This window comes from Oryx dammah, unplaced genomic scaffold (assembly GCF_014754425.2).
Source record: "Oryx dammah isolate SB20612 unplaced genomic scaffold, SCBI_Odam_1.1 HiC_scaffold_13, whole genome shotgun sequence".
Taxonomy (NCBI): domain Eukaryota; kingdom Metazoa; phylum Chordata; class Mammalia; order Artiodactyla; family Bovidae; genus Oryx; species Oryx dammah.
The window spans coordinates 56,668,816-56,683,767 of NW_024070197.1; positions in this window are offsets into that span (position 1 = coordinate 56,668,816).

The window sequence follows — 14,952 nt, forward strand, 5'->3', positions numbered from 1 at the left end:
CTGGTCGGGGAACGGGATCCCACATGATGCAATTCGAAAAAATTCAAGCCTAAATTTAAGACCTGGTGCAGCCAAATAAATATGTAGATAAAATAAAACCCTAATCATTCCCCAAATAAAGTGGCAGCATTATTCACTTAACCACAGATAGAGATTTCTTAACATTCTTGACCTTTTGTCTCGTGCCCTTCATCCAATTCAGCAGCAAAACCCTGCAGACTCTGTCCTGAGTCCAGCCTCACCTGACCCCCATCGGTACCACCCTGTCCAGCCACTAGTCAGTCCCCCTGGACTCCTGCACCAACTTCTTAGCTGTGCTGCCTGCTTTTCCTCTTGCCCCCTTCTGAGTTCTTTCTCTTCATAAGTTAATCAGATCCAGTCACTTCCCAAAACAAGACCCTCCAAAGGCTTCCCATCAAACTTGAGGGAAAAAATTCAAAGCGGAAAGCCCTGTCTAATCAACCTTGTACTTCCTCTTCAACCTCATTTCCCATCACTTTCCTCTCCTCTGATGTTCACTAACCAAACCAGCCCTTTCGCTGTTCCCTGAACAGGCCTCACATATGCCCACCCCAGGGGCTTCTCATTGGCTCATCTCAGGCTGGAAATGTCCTTCCTCATATTCTCAGACCTTGTTCTTTCCTTCTACGTAGATCAGAGCTCAAATGCCAACTCCTCAGAGAGGACTTCACTCATCTTCCTGTATAATGAATGCCTCACTCAACTACTTCATGTTTTCTCACTGCATCCAGTCACTACCTAACATATGTTTATTTGTTGTATTATACGTCTCCTCTGACTTTAAGCTTCATGAGGCCTGGCAGGAACTTCCTATTTTATCTATCACTGTTACTCCCTAGCCCCTAAAACAATGCATAGGAAATAACAGATGCACAATAAATATAGATTTACTGAAAGAAACAAACTGATGGAAGTGAGAAAATATTCCTGGATCTTTTCATCCCTTGCTGCCTAACCTGACCTTGCCAACATGGAGGAAGATAAATGGTCAAGGAAGATGAAGATTCAAAGGACATGAAACTTCCAAACCTCAGAAGTTCACGATATAACAGCTCTGGACAGACGTTGCTTCAATTACTTCTTTCAAACCAAGTCCTGTGTGAGAACCTACACATCCTCCTTCAAGCCACGCCATTTTCCACTTTGTACTCTTTAAATTTAGTTTGAGTATTATATATTGTTACCATACCTAAGAGCATGTAAAAGATACTCAATTTCTGTCCTCCCTGTAGAATTCTAGCCAATACACTGCAAGGTGTATGAGCTGATTTTTCTGCAACATTTATATCATGTAAGTAATTTGCCTGCTCCTTAGACTTATTTATCTGAGGTTATTGATATTTCTCCCAGCAATCTTGATTCCAGCTCGTGCTTCTTCCAGCCCAGCGTTTCTCATGATGTACTCTGCATATAAGTTAAATAAGGAGGATGACAATATACAGCCTTCAGTTCAGTTCAGTTCAATTGCTCAGTCGTGTCCGACTCTTTGTGACCCCATGAATCGCAGCATGCCAGGCCTCCCGGTCCATCACCAACTCCCGGAGTTCACTCAGACTCACATCCATCGAGTCAGTGATGCCATCCAGCCATCTCATCCTCTGTCATCCCCTTCTCCTCCTCCCCCCAATCCCTCCCAGCATCAGAGTCTTTTCCAATGAGTCAACTCTTCCTATTTGGAACCAGTCTGTTGTTCCATGTCCAGTTCTAACTGCTGCTTCCTGACTTGCATATAGGTTTCTCAAGAGGCAGGTCAGGTGGTCTGATATTCCCATCTCTTTCAGAATTTTCCACAGTTGATTGTGATCCACACAGTCAAAGGCTTTGGCATAGTCAATAAAGCAGAAATAGATGTTTTCTCTCTTGCTTTTTCCATGATCCAGCAGATGTTGGCATTTTGATCTCTGGTTCCTCTGCCTTTTCTAAAACCAGCTTGAACATCTGGAAGTTCACGGTTCACATACTGCTCAAGCCTGGCTTGGAGAATTTTGAGCATCACTTTACTAGTGTGTGAGATGAGTGCAATTGTGCGGTAGTTTGAGCATTCTTTGGCATTGCCTTTCTTTGGGATTGGGATGAAAACTGACCTTTTCCAGTCCTGTGGCCACTGCTGAGTTTCCCAAATTTTCTGGCATATTGAGTGCAGCACTTTCACAGCATCATCTTTCAGGATTTGAAAGAGCTCAACTGGAATTCCATCACCTCCACTAGCTTTGTTCGTAGTGATACTTTCTAAGGCCCACTTGACTTCACATTCCAGGATGTCTGGAATGTGTAGACGACACCATCCTTATGGCAGAAAGCGAAGAGGAACTTAAAAGCCTCTTGATGAAAGTGAAAGAGCAGAGTGAAAAAGTTAGCTTAAAGCTCAACGTTCAGAAAATGAAGATCATGGCATCTGGTCCCATCACTTCATGGGAAATAGATGGGGAAACAGTGGAAACAGTGTCAGACTTTATTTTGGGGGGCTCCAAAATCACTGCAGATGGTGATTGCAGCCATGAAATTAAAAGACACTTACTCCTTGAAAGGAAAGTTATGACCAACCTAGATTCCATATTCAAAAGCAGAGACATTACTTTGCCAACAAAGGTCCGTCTAGTCAAGGCTATGGTTTTTCCAGTGGTCATGTATGGATGTGAGAGTTGGGCTGTGAAGAAAGCTGAGTGCCGAAGAATTGCTGCTTTTGAACTGTGGTGTTGGAGAAGACTCTTGAGAGTCCCTTGGACTGCAAAGAGATCCAACCAGTCCATTCTGAAGGAGATCAGCCCTGGGATTTCTTTGGAAGGAATGATGCTAAAGCTGAAGCTTCAGTACTTTGGCCACCTCATGCGAAGAGTTGACTCATTGGAAAAGACTCTGATGCTGGGAGGGATTGGGGGCAGGAGGAGAAGGGGACGACAGAGGATGAGATGGCTGGATGGCATCACTGACTCGATGGACGTGAGTTTGAGTGAACTCCGGGAGATGGTGATGGACAGGGAGGCCTGGCGTGCTGCGATTCATGGGGTCACAAAGAGTCGGACATGACTGAGCGACTGAACTGAACTGAACTAGACTTATTTAAATGTAAAGTCATCTGAATTCCTTTAAGTCACTGGGCTTCCTCTATACCTCCCTGTGGGTCTCTTCCTCCTATTCTGGGAGGCTCCAGGGTTCATTACTCCACTACTTCAGTTTCCCTGGCATAACCTTAGTAACTTCCCAGAGCAGTTGAGAAGCTCTGACACAAGGGTCTGCCACATAGTAGGAGCTCAACAAACGCTAAGTGTTGTTATGTTTCCTAATGCGATCATCGCCACAGTCATCATCCTGGTTTATAATGGCATCTTTCCCAGCTCAGGAATTACTATCTTCTAGTTGATTTTCAAGTCAAAAGTCTAGCCTCTTCACCTCTACAATCAAGGCCCCACCAGCTTCATCCTCTCGGGTCCGGATTGACAGCTTCATTTCTTGTTTCTCTCTGATGTTAATGCTGGACTATAGTGAACTTTATTATTTTCTGACTCTATCTGCCATCTTCTCTTCTTATTCTTTAAACATTCCATTCTACTCCTCTGTATTTCATGCTCCATGCCTTTAATTTCATTTTTTTACCTTTAGATTCATTTTTGTATTTTCTGAACTATGTTAGATCTCTTTAATGAGCAATGTTTGACTTAGTTAACACTTTAATATATTTATTATCTTTGGAACACATCTTGATTGAGGTATAACGTAAAGCATGTAGAATTTTTTCATATGGATACCTCTGTGAACTCACCAGATGGATGAAGATAAAGAACATTTCCAGTAACCCAGAAGGTTCCTTCAGACCTGCTTCTAATCAGAACCTCCCAGTAGAAACCACTCTTCCGATTTCTATCACAGTTGATTCGCTTTTCCTGTTCTCGAACCTTTGCATTGGACTTACTTCACTCAGGACGATGTCTTTGAAATTCTTCCATTTGTTGCTTGCAGCCATAGTCAACCAGCTGTACCCCTGTGTGCACATGCTACCATTTATGTATCTGTTTCCCTGCCGGTGGACACTGGTTGGTTCCAGTTTGGGGCTATTACAATGAAGCTGTTATGAACATTCTCAAACAAGTCTTTGGGTGGGCATATGTACGTTTTCCCCTGTGGATGTGCCCTAGTTCAGTTGCCAGGTTATAGGAAAGGCATGTGTTAAACTTTAGCAGATAACTGCCAGTTTTCCAGAGTGGCTGTACCAAATTTTACTCCCACCAGTCTTGAATGAGAGTTCCAGTTGCTCCGCATCCTTTGGTAATTGGTGGTGTCTGTCTTTTAATTACACCCATTCCAGGGGGTGTAGTGGTATCTTGTTGTTTTAATTTCTATTTCCTTAATGAATAATGATGTCAAGCACCTTTTTATATGCTCTTGGTTCACTTGGATATAGCTTTTGTAAGGGCTGGTTTAACTTTTGTTTCATTTTTTAAAAGTGGATTTCCACATGGATTTTCAGTTATTTTATTATCTATCAGTTCAGTTCAGTCGCTCAGTCGTGTCCGACTCTTTGCGACCCCATGAATCGCAACACGCCAGGCCTCCCTGTCCATCACCATCTCCCGGAGTTCACTCAAACTCATGTCCTTCGAGTCGGTGATGCCATCCAGCCATCTCATCCTCTGCCGTCCCCTTCTCCTGCCCCCAATCCCTCCCAGCATCAGAGTCTTTTCCAATGAGTCAACTCTTCGCATGAGGTGGCCAAAGTACTGGAGCTTCAGCTTTAGCATCATTCCTTCCAAAGAAATCCCAGGGTTGATCTCCTTCAGAATGGACTGGTTGGATCTCCTTGCAGTTCAAGGGACTCTCAGGAGTCTTCTCCAACACCACAGTTCAAAAGCTTCAATTCTTTGGCACTCAGCTTTTTTCACAGCCCAACTCTCACATCCATACATGACCACTGGAAAAACCATAGCCTTGACTAGACGGACCTTTGTTGGCAAAGTAATGTCTCTGCTTTTGAATATGGAATCTATTGGTCATAACTTTCCTTCCAAGGAGTAAGCGTCTTTTAATTTCATGGCTGCAGTCACCATCTGCAGTGATTTTGGAGCCCCCCAAAATAAAGTCTGACACTGTTTCCACTGTTTCCCCATCTATTTCCCATGAAGTGATGGGACCAGATGCCATGATCTTCATTTTCTGAATGTTGAGCTTTAAGCTAACTTTTTCCACTCTGCTCTTTCACTTTCCTCAAGAGGCTTTTTAGCTCCTCTTCACTTAATACCATAAGGGTGGTGTCATCTGCATATCTGAGGTTATTGATATTTCTCCTGGCAATCTTGATTCCAGCTTGTGCTTCTTCCAGCCCAGCGTTTCTCATGATGTAGTCTGCATATAAGTTAAATAAGCAGGGTGACAATATACAGCCTTGACGTACTCCTTTTCCTATTTGGAACCTGTCTGTTGTTCCATGTCCAGTTCTAACTGTTGTTTCCTGACCTGTATATAGGTTTCTCAATGTGGGAATGCAAATGTATTCTTCCACCCTGTGGCTTGTCTGTACACTCTCTTTGTCTCTGATGAATAGTCTCAATTTTAATGAAGTTCGATTGATCAGTTTTCTCTTTTATGGCTAGTGCTTCTCATGTTCTGTTTTAAAATCTTTAAGCCATGATGACATTCTCCTATGCTCTCTTGTAGCAGTTTTATTTTGTTTATTTCTCTTTCACATTTAGGTTTATGACCTATGTCAGCTCCATGCATTTTTCTTAAATCCAGATTAAAATTCACTTCTTCAGAAACTCACTCATTCATGCTTTTAATCACTCCTCCATTTAACAGAATTTTTAAGCACCTACCATATGCCAGGTATTTGCGGGAGAACAAAAGCAATTAGAATCAACATTAAGGAACTTACAAGCTAGTAGGAGAAAGGGTTAGACTTGCACATAAACAATATTTAGAAAGTAGTAATTTAGCTGGAAATTATGATACGGCCTAGTTATTTAGACATACCACCCAGAGTAATTTCCCCTTTGAACGTCAGCATAAATTCCATTCTCTACAGGCCATGATGCTGTCTTCCTCATCCTTCACTGGTCCCCCGAGTCCCTGTGTCTGGCTTGCGAGGCATCCCACTGTCTGGCCCACCCCTCCCTCCTCACCCTCACCGTCCTCTGTCCCAGGCCCTCTGCGCAGACCCAGCCGTTGGTCCTGCCACCTCTTCCCTCCTGCCTGGACTCCCTCTCCCACCGCTTTGATGCCTGAAAAACTGCTCGCTGCTCCAGCACCTCATCTGTGAAGCATCTCCTGGCTTTTTTCTGTCTCTTTGTGCCTTGAAATCAGTCCCCGGAGCCAGATTTCTGGGTTCAAATACTCCTTCTGTCACTTGCCAGCTCTGTCACCCCGAGTGTGTTACTTAAACTGTCTAAAACTCTGACACCTCATTGGGAAAAATTGCGGTTCCTGTTATATAGGGTTTTGTGCAAATAAATGAGATGACCCAGGTACAACTGTCTAGCACAGAGTCTGACACATAGTTAAGTGCTCCGTAAAGGTTCACTTTTTTAAAAAAGAGCAAACAAAATAAGACAGTCATACCCAACACACAAATGACATTTATCTGTTAACATATTGGTCTTTTTTCTCTAGACTGGGTGTTTCTTGAAATCAGAAATAGTCATTTCCTTCATTTTTCTACAGTTGCCACTTCTCCTAGGACCCACTTGTGGAGTCCTTAGTGCAATTCACTGTGCAGGGAGGTTTACATACATTTCCCCAACAGATCTTTACAAGGAACTGCAAGGTAAATATTAGGGTCTCCGTGCCATGGTTCACAAAGCCGTGTCCCTCAGCTGAATGGTGGAGGAGCCAGGATTTTCACTCCCTGATTCACTGCAAAGTTTTGAGCCATTCATTATCCTGCCCTTCCCTCCACGTCCCCGGCACCTACACAGTGAACTTGGTAACCATCTGATGAATAGAACTGAATCTAATAAGCCCCAATCTACCCAAGTTTGTCAGAAAGGAACCTGGATTTATCTGTGTGGCTAAAGTTCTGAACATGACCCTCAAAGGTCAAGCAATCAGGGACTGAGACCCTTCTGGCAAAACAGACAGCTCCTGGAACAGGTGACAGTTTTCAACTTTCCCTCTTGGGAAACAGAGGTTTCAACATCAGTAATTTGTACTTTGTGGCTTGAAGGTGTGCTCTTCAATTGACACAGTGCTGCCTTTCCAGAGGAACAGGTTGTTGCTTTTCACAAAATTTGTCCTATTTAACGAAACTTCTTGTTTGCTGTCTTAATTACCTACCATCTCACCTACTACTCTATTACAGTGGAAATGTACCAAGCTTTTAAATTGCTGTTCCAAGAGGCTTGGGAAGATCCTTTTCAAGCAAATTCTGGAAGCTTGTCCTCCCCGGTTCAATTGTAAATATAATGAGAGCAGAAACCACCTCATATTTGTCTGTACCTCCCATGGCACCTGACTCAGTTAGGCAGGAATTCAGTATTTGCTGACCCCATTATCTGTCTGCTTATTTCATGCTGAAGACTGGGTTAAGCCTTGGAAAGGAGAAAGGAAGAATCAGATTCAGGGATTACCCTCCAGGAGCTTCTAGTCCAATGAAAGAGATAAGATTCAAACATAAATAATGAGCATCTGATATGGAAAATGGTGTTTGTAATAGTGATTCCCTGGTGGCTCAGACAGTAAAGAACCTGCCTGCAATGCGAGAGACCCAGGTTTGATCCCTGGGTCAGAAGATCCCCTGGAGAAGGGAATGGCAACCCAGTCCAGTATTCTTGCCTGGGGAATTACATGGACAGAGGAGTCTGGTGGGCTACAGTCCATGGGGTTGCAAAGTATCAGACATGACTGAGAGCCTAACCCACTACACTGGGGTACCCCCCCCAACATACACACCCAAAGCGTTGCTTGTACCTAAAGATTGATGAGAAATTCTTTGCTATTAAAGCAAGCAGGGAAATACTGTGGAGTACAACCTAACATGTATATGCATTTTGGTAAAACCACAGGTTTCAAGGTGCTTTATTTGGTAGACCTGTGCCCCCGCCTTCCTTTGGGAATGTTATGGTGGGCATGATGTTGAACAGTGCCACTGGCATCAGACAGAATTGGGTTTTCATTCAGGCTCTGCTCCATCACTTTCTAGCTGTGTGATTTTGAGCAAGTGGCCTGAGCTCTCTGAACCTCAGTTCTCATGATTTTTATGAGGATTAGTGTTTTATGTAAAGCTTTTGTCACATACACAGTAGCTTTTATGCTCATTATGAGAATGCAGGTGTGGGATGGATGGATGGATGGATGGAGTAGAGACCAGGCCAGTCTTGCCACAGCAAAAAAGGCACAGGTTCCCTTTGACATGAATACTTGGCAATTCTGTAGCATTTTGTACTCTTGAGGCACTTTCATAATTAAACAAAAATCAAAGAAAAAAGAGCCATCCCAGTTCTACCTATGAGAAAAGCTGAAGCCTCAAGAAATGCCCAGAGTCTTGCAAGAATCGGGACTGGTCATCTTGAGATTTGAACTAGTGCCTGGTTCGGTATATTTTACACAGGAGCCTGGGGACTTGTTAGTGGGTGGGGTGGGGAAAAGGGGGCCTGCCTTTCAAGCTGCAGCCTTTCTTTGCTGAGCCACGTACGGCCTGTTAACCCGATCCACATGTTTGGAGACAGGGCCATAGAACCCGCATGGCTGAGGCAGCACACAAGTCCTTCACTGTCCCTGCTGAGAAGCTGGTACAAGCGATGGACTCCTCTCTCCTTATGGACATACAGATGTACAAAACCCCACATACAGTTGCAGGAAGCCCTGGGCACCCTGAAGCCCCTCCACTATGCCCCCTCAACGAGGACTCAAGGCCATCACTCAAGTCCTCTACAGCAACCATTCGGAACCTGACCCACTGCAGAAATCACAGACTCATTTCCTCCAGCAGACCAGTAGAAACAGTCTAATCCAACATAACGAACCCTGGCAGTGTCAGCCAGGGACAGCTCGCCCTCCCAACTCTGCAATCATCCAGATTCCAGAAAGTTTATCCTTCAAAAATGGCCAAAGTCAAACCATCCATTTCCCTCCCAGACTTTCACAAGTCTTGGTGGAGATGAGAATTGAGGTCACCTGAGTTTTAGAAATCAGAATTGCCAGTGTGTTGATAGAAGGGGGTGGAGAACAGGGATAATACATAGGTTACCTAGAATTGATTGGCTGCATCACAGCCCAGTGCCTTCCTTGTCGTGAAAGTCAAGATCGAGCACGGAAGATAAGAACTCGACCTGCAGCTGAGGGAAGCTTGGGAGGGCGTTAAGTTTGTGTGTTCATTCAGCACTTGTTTATCAAGCGCCCACTACATGCCAGGCCCTGTTCTAAACACCCAGGAAACATCAAAGACTAGAACAGAAAAAAAAATCCTTGCCCTGAATGTAACCTCTGAGTTTACATTCTAGTGAGGGCTGGTCTGCTGGAGGAAATGAGTCTGTGATTTCTGCAGTGGATCAGGTTCCGAATGGTTGCTGTAGAGGACTTGAGCGACGGCCTTGACTCCTCTATGAGGGAGCATGGTGGAGGGGCTTCAGGGTGCCCAGGGCTTCCTGCAACATCCCAAGTTTGGGATGATTTGTTACAATAAGCATAATAAATAAGTTAATTTTATAGCATTCTAGAACACAAAAAGTGCTACAGGGAAAAAGAAATTAAGCAGAATGAAGGGATCGGGTGTGTGGGGTGATGGAGAAATCAATTTGCAATGTTAAATTATGTACAGGAAATGTGTATTGAAGGTGACATTTGAGAAAACTTGACGGTGAGGAGACCACACACATCTTGAAGCCCAGACGATGCCAGTGAAAACAGTAAGTGGCTAACATTCACGCATTCACTCACCAAAAATTTACTGAGTGCGTTAAGAGCTAGTTGCTTGCAGTAGGCTGAATAAAGGCCCCCACAGACACCCAGGTCCTAACCCCTGGAACCTGTCTGTGTCTGTCAGCTATATGGCAAAAGGGGCTTTTTGGACGTCAGGAAGTTAAGGATTTTAAAACAGAGAGATGGTCCTGCATTATCCAGTGGGCCATAAATGCAATCATGGGGGTCCTTATACAAGGAAGGTAGAGGGAGATTTGACTTTATAGAAGGGAAAAAGTGAGGTGAGGGAGACAGCAGAGAGAAAAAGGTGATGGGAGGCAGGACCACGAGCCAAGGAAGCTGGAAAAGGCACTCTTGCCTGGAGACTTCGGAAGGAAGCTGCCCTCTGACACCTGGAACTTACTCCCATGAAACTCATTTTAGACTTGTGACCCTTAGAGCTGTAAAAATAAATCTGTGTTGTTTTACACCACCAAGTTTGGGATGATTTGTTACAGAAGCCACAGGAAACTACTACAGCACTATTTTAGACGAGGATATAGTGAAGATCAAAACTGATGAAAATCCCTGCCACGTGGATCCCTTGGCCACTCGTTCTGTGCCTGGCACTGGCCTGGGTCTTCGATACATAGCATTCTTTTAATGATTACATCCGTCCTAGGAGATGGCTGCTGTTTGACCTTGTAACTCGGAGACCCTGTTCTTTACCCACCAGATGGTGTTCTGGTCATGCTGGATTAGACTGTTTGTTGTGTGATGGCTATTTTGGGTGTGCCAGTGATATGCTTCTGTCATATCTGATGCCACTGGTCACTCTGGGTGCCTGGGATGCGGTCCCCTTCTTCTCTCCCCAGACCATGAGTAAGGCCCCTCCCAAAGACAGGAGGACCAGCAACAGGTAGCATCCTCTGCATGAACTGCCCCGAACTGCCCCCACAATCTTCGTTAAGTCAAACAGTGACAGCTCAGAGGCAGGCACTTCTTCTAAGGGCTACAAGGACATTATTTCATCCTCACTGTAGCCCTGTGAAGTCTGTTTCAATGTCATCCCCATTTCACAGGGCAGGAACCAGAGGCACTGGGAGTTTAAACAATTTATCAAAGGTCTTATGACTCACAAGGTTTGGGAGCCAAGATTCAACCTCTTAACTGTTTTTAAGGCTCATCGGAGCTAAAACTTATTGAACAACTGCTGTGTGTCAGGCAACCTTCATTTAAGTTTTGCAACTCTGGATGAGGGACATGTACTGTCTCTGTTTTATGGATGATGAAACCATGGCGTCATCAGGCTAGAGAGGATCAAAATGCCGGCGGTAAGGCTGGAGCCCCTGTTCTCACCTCTTGCACTGTCCTTTAATTACGCACCCACCTTGTCCCAGGCAATATACGAAGTCCCGAGGGTGATGAAGTGAATGAAATTAAGACAATAAAAGCAGTGGTTAAGCAGTTTGACTTTGGGGTCCGAGGAACCACCTGTGTGATCTTGGGCAAATCATGTAAGTGTTCTGAGACACAGTTTTCTCGTCCATAATAGGAGAAGGGTACCAGGACTGACCTCAGGGCTGCTGTAAGGATGATGTGGGAACCAGCACCTGTAGGTATCAATACATGTCAGCTAATGTTATACTGTTGCTATCAGCATAATAAGCTCCATTTCTGCCCTTAACTAGAGAAGAAGCACAGTGTAGCCATCACTGTTCCTCCCACATTAATTCAGATGATAATTTAAAGAACCCTGAACTAGGCTGAGACCTCCTGCCTGTCCAACCCAAATGGCAGACTGAAGACAAAATCAGGGCCCCCAGGCCTTCCACTGGTCCCAACCTCCTGGAGGGGGTCAGCATCTCAAAAAACACCAGTGACCCTCAGCCCTCCAGGAACACAGTGGACACCCTTAAGGAAAGAGTGAGCTAGAAAATCCTACCAGGGCATGTGATTCTGAGTTGGACATGCATATGCTGGACTTTCCGGGAACTTCGCCAGGCCCCAGAGGTGAAGAGGGAGGAAGATGCTACGTCTCCACTGACTGAGGCTTCCGTCTGGCTTCCTCGTCCCTGGACCAGGGCCTTGCTGGCACCAGCAGAGAGCTGTCCTGCAGTCTCTTCTCATTAGCTGAAGAAATCCTCTTCTAGGGGATGGTGGAGGAAAAGGACATACTTTTGTTTTCTCTGTGTAGATTTATCAACCCTAAATGGTGACTTCTATACTTGGACAATTGTACACCTGTATGCAAAAGAACAAAGTGGGACCCCTAGCTTACACTGTCTACAAAAATTAACTCAAAATGGACCACAGACCTAAATATAACCACTAAAACCATAACATTCACAGAACCACACGTAGGCATACATCTCTGGGACCATAGATTAAATAACAGTTTCTTAGATACAACACCAAAGCAGAAGAGATAAAAGAAAAGTTAGATTAAATTGGACTTCATCAAAATTTTAAAACCTTTGTACCTCAAAAGGTGCCATCAAGAAAGTGAAAAGACTGCCCAAAGAATGAGAGAAAATATTGCAAAGCATAAATTTGATGAGGGATTTACTTCTACAATATATAAAGAACTCTTACAACTCAATAATAATTAAAGAAAAAAACTCCAAATACTCCAGTTTAAAAGTAGCAAGGGATGTGAGTGGATATTTCCTCAAAGAAGATACACAAATGGCCAATTTGCACAGGGAAAGATGTTCAACATCATTAGTTATCAGGGAAGTGCCAATTGAAACCACGATGAGATACCACTTCATTGTATCTAGGATGACTGAAATAAAAACAGCAGACAATAACAAATTAGGGAGGATGTAGACACACTGAAACTCTCAGATGCTGCTGGTAAAACTATAAAACGGTGCAGCCACTTTGAAAAACAGTTTGGCAGTTCCTCAAAATGTTAGACGTATTCACCCTAGGATCCAATAATTTCACTCATTTAAGAGAAATGCAAACATATGTCCACATTAGTAACTTGAACACACGTGTTATTCATGACAGCCAAAAACAGGAAACAACTCAGATGTTTCTCAGCTGATGAGCAGATAAACAAAATGTGGTTTGTTCATACAATGGAATATGATTTATCCACAACAGGAATGAAGTACTGATTCATACGAGAACATAGTTGAAGCTTGAAAACATGCTGAAAAATCAGTTACCAAAACACGCCCATGTTACCATATGACTCCATTTATATCAAAACACGCACATATGGTATGATTCCTTTGGTATGAATTGTCCAGACTAGACAAAGCCATAGAGACAGAAAGTAGGATTATGGCTGCCTAGAACCAGGTCGGGGAAGGATGCAGAACAAGGGGTGACTGCTTATGGGTATAGGATTTCTTTTACGGGTGATGAAAATGTTCTAAAATCAGACAGTGGTAATAGTTACACAATATTGAATATACTAAAGGCCACAGAATTGAGTATCCTAAAGGAGTTAATTTTATGGTATATGAATTAGATCTTAAAAAAGCTATTATTAAAAAAAATTGCTATCAGTCCTTGATTGTCCTTGAGGAAACCATCAGAGACTTCTCTCTAGTTAATGCCAATTCCACTCCATACCTGAATATGGATAAACTGGGGTTCTGGCTGAAACTTGTCTTTTCTGTCCCTCTTCTTCTGTGCCACAGAAGTTCTCTCCTGACTCCATGCCCTTTTCTTTATCTGCTTTGCCCGTTTTACCTGGTTACCTACTACCATCCTTCACACATCAGCCATCTCTGGCTCCCAAGACATTATTAGGGGTCCCTGGGGGTCCCTTTTCCACTGCTACTCCATTGAGTTGTGTTGGTCTGTTCCTTGGTGCTGTGTCGTTCACTGTGCTATATGATCCCTGAGGACCGAGGAGGTACTGGTTCTGCTGATCATTATATGCCAATGTGATCCTGGTCATCACTGAGGGAATGGATGAGTCCATGAGTGAGTGAGTGAATGAGTGACTATGTGCCTGAGAAGAACAGGTGTCTGAACTGAGTGGAAAGATACAGAGCACAGGAAAGAACGGAGGAAAGGAAGAAGGGAGAATCTGCACAGTGGTTTTTTCACATGCACCTGCTTTTTTCCCTGTTGGCTGAGAAGGTTGGATTTCTCAGCTCTATAGCCATTTGAGCCTCTCAGATTGTAGAATGGCTTCTCAGTTTCCTATGAATCAATCAAAACCTTTGGCCTTTGAAAGAACATCCAAACCTTGTTTTTCTACTCTTTGGCTCAGAAATCCAAAGTTGGGGATCTAGCCAATGCATGCATGCTCAGTCACTCAGCTGTGTCTGACTCTCTGAACCCCCATGTAGCCTGCCAAGCTCCTCTGTCCATGGGATTTCTCGGGCAAGCATACTGGAGTGGGTTGCCATTTCCTCCTCCAAGGGATCTCCCCAACCCAGGGATCGAACCTGCATCTCCTAGTTCTCCTGCATTGGCAGGCGGGTTCTTTACCACTGAGCCACCTGGGAAGCCTAATCTAGCCAAAAAAAAAAAAAATGACAATAACAAGAACCTGAATATATAGAGAGATGTGGGGTGGGCCCTGGAAATACACACATGAGGCCACAGATCTTGCATCAAAATGTCCACCTGCAGGCTGGTGCACATCACACCATATCCCAGAGATGGAATAATTTGCATCCCTTAGAAGAATTTAGTGATCTGGGGAAAATACTTGTATAGCCAGGGAAAAAAGCAGGTTATAAACTGGTGGGTTATAAACCTATTGCCAATATGTAAACTGTGCATCAAAAATTTTTTTAAATGGGGGAAAAATACACCAGAAGGATTTAAGGGGTTTTCTTTTTTTTTAACTTGAAACTTTTTGTGTTAGGGTATAGCCAATTAACAGTGTTGTGGTAGTTTCAGGAGAACAGGGAAGGGACGCAGCTGTACATATACGTGTATCCATGCTGTCCCAAACTCCCCTCCCATCCAGGATGCCACATAACACTGAGTAGAGTTCCCTGTGCGTTCAGTAGGTCTTTGTTGGTTCAGGGGTTTTCTTTCGGTAATGGAGTTTTGGATATCTTTTTCATTTCTTGGTTAACAACAAGAGGGTTTCTACAATGAAGAAAGCAATCCCCTTAATTCTCT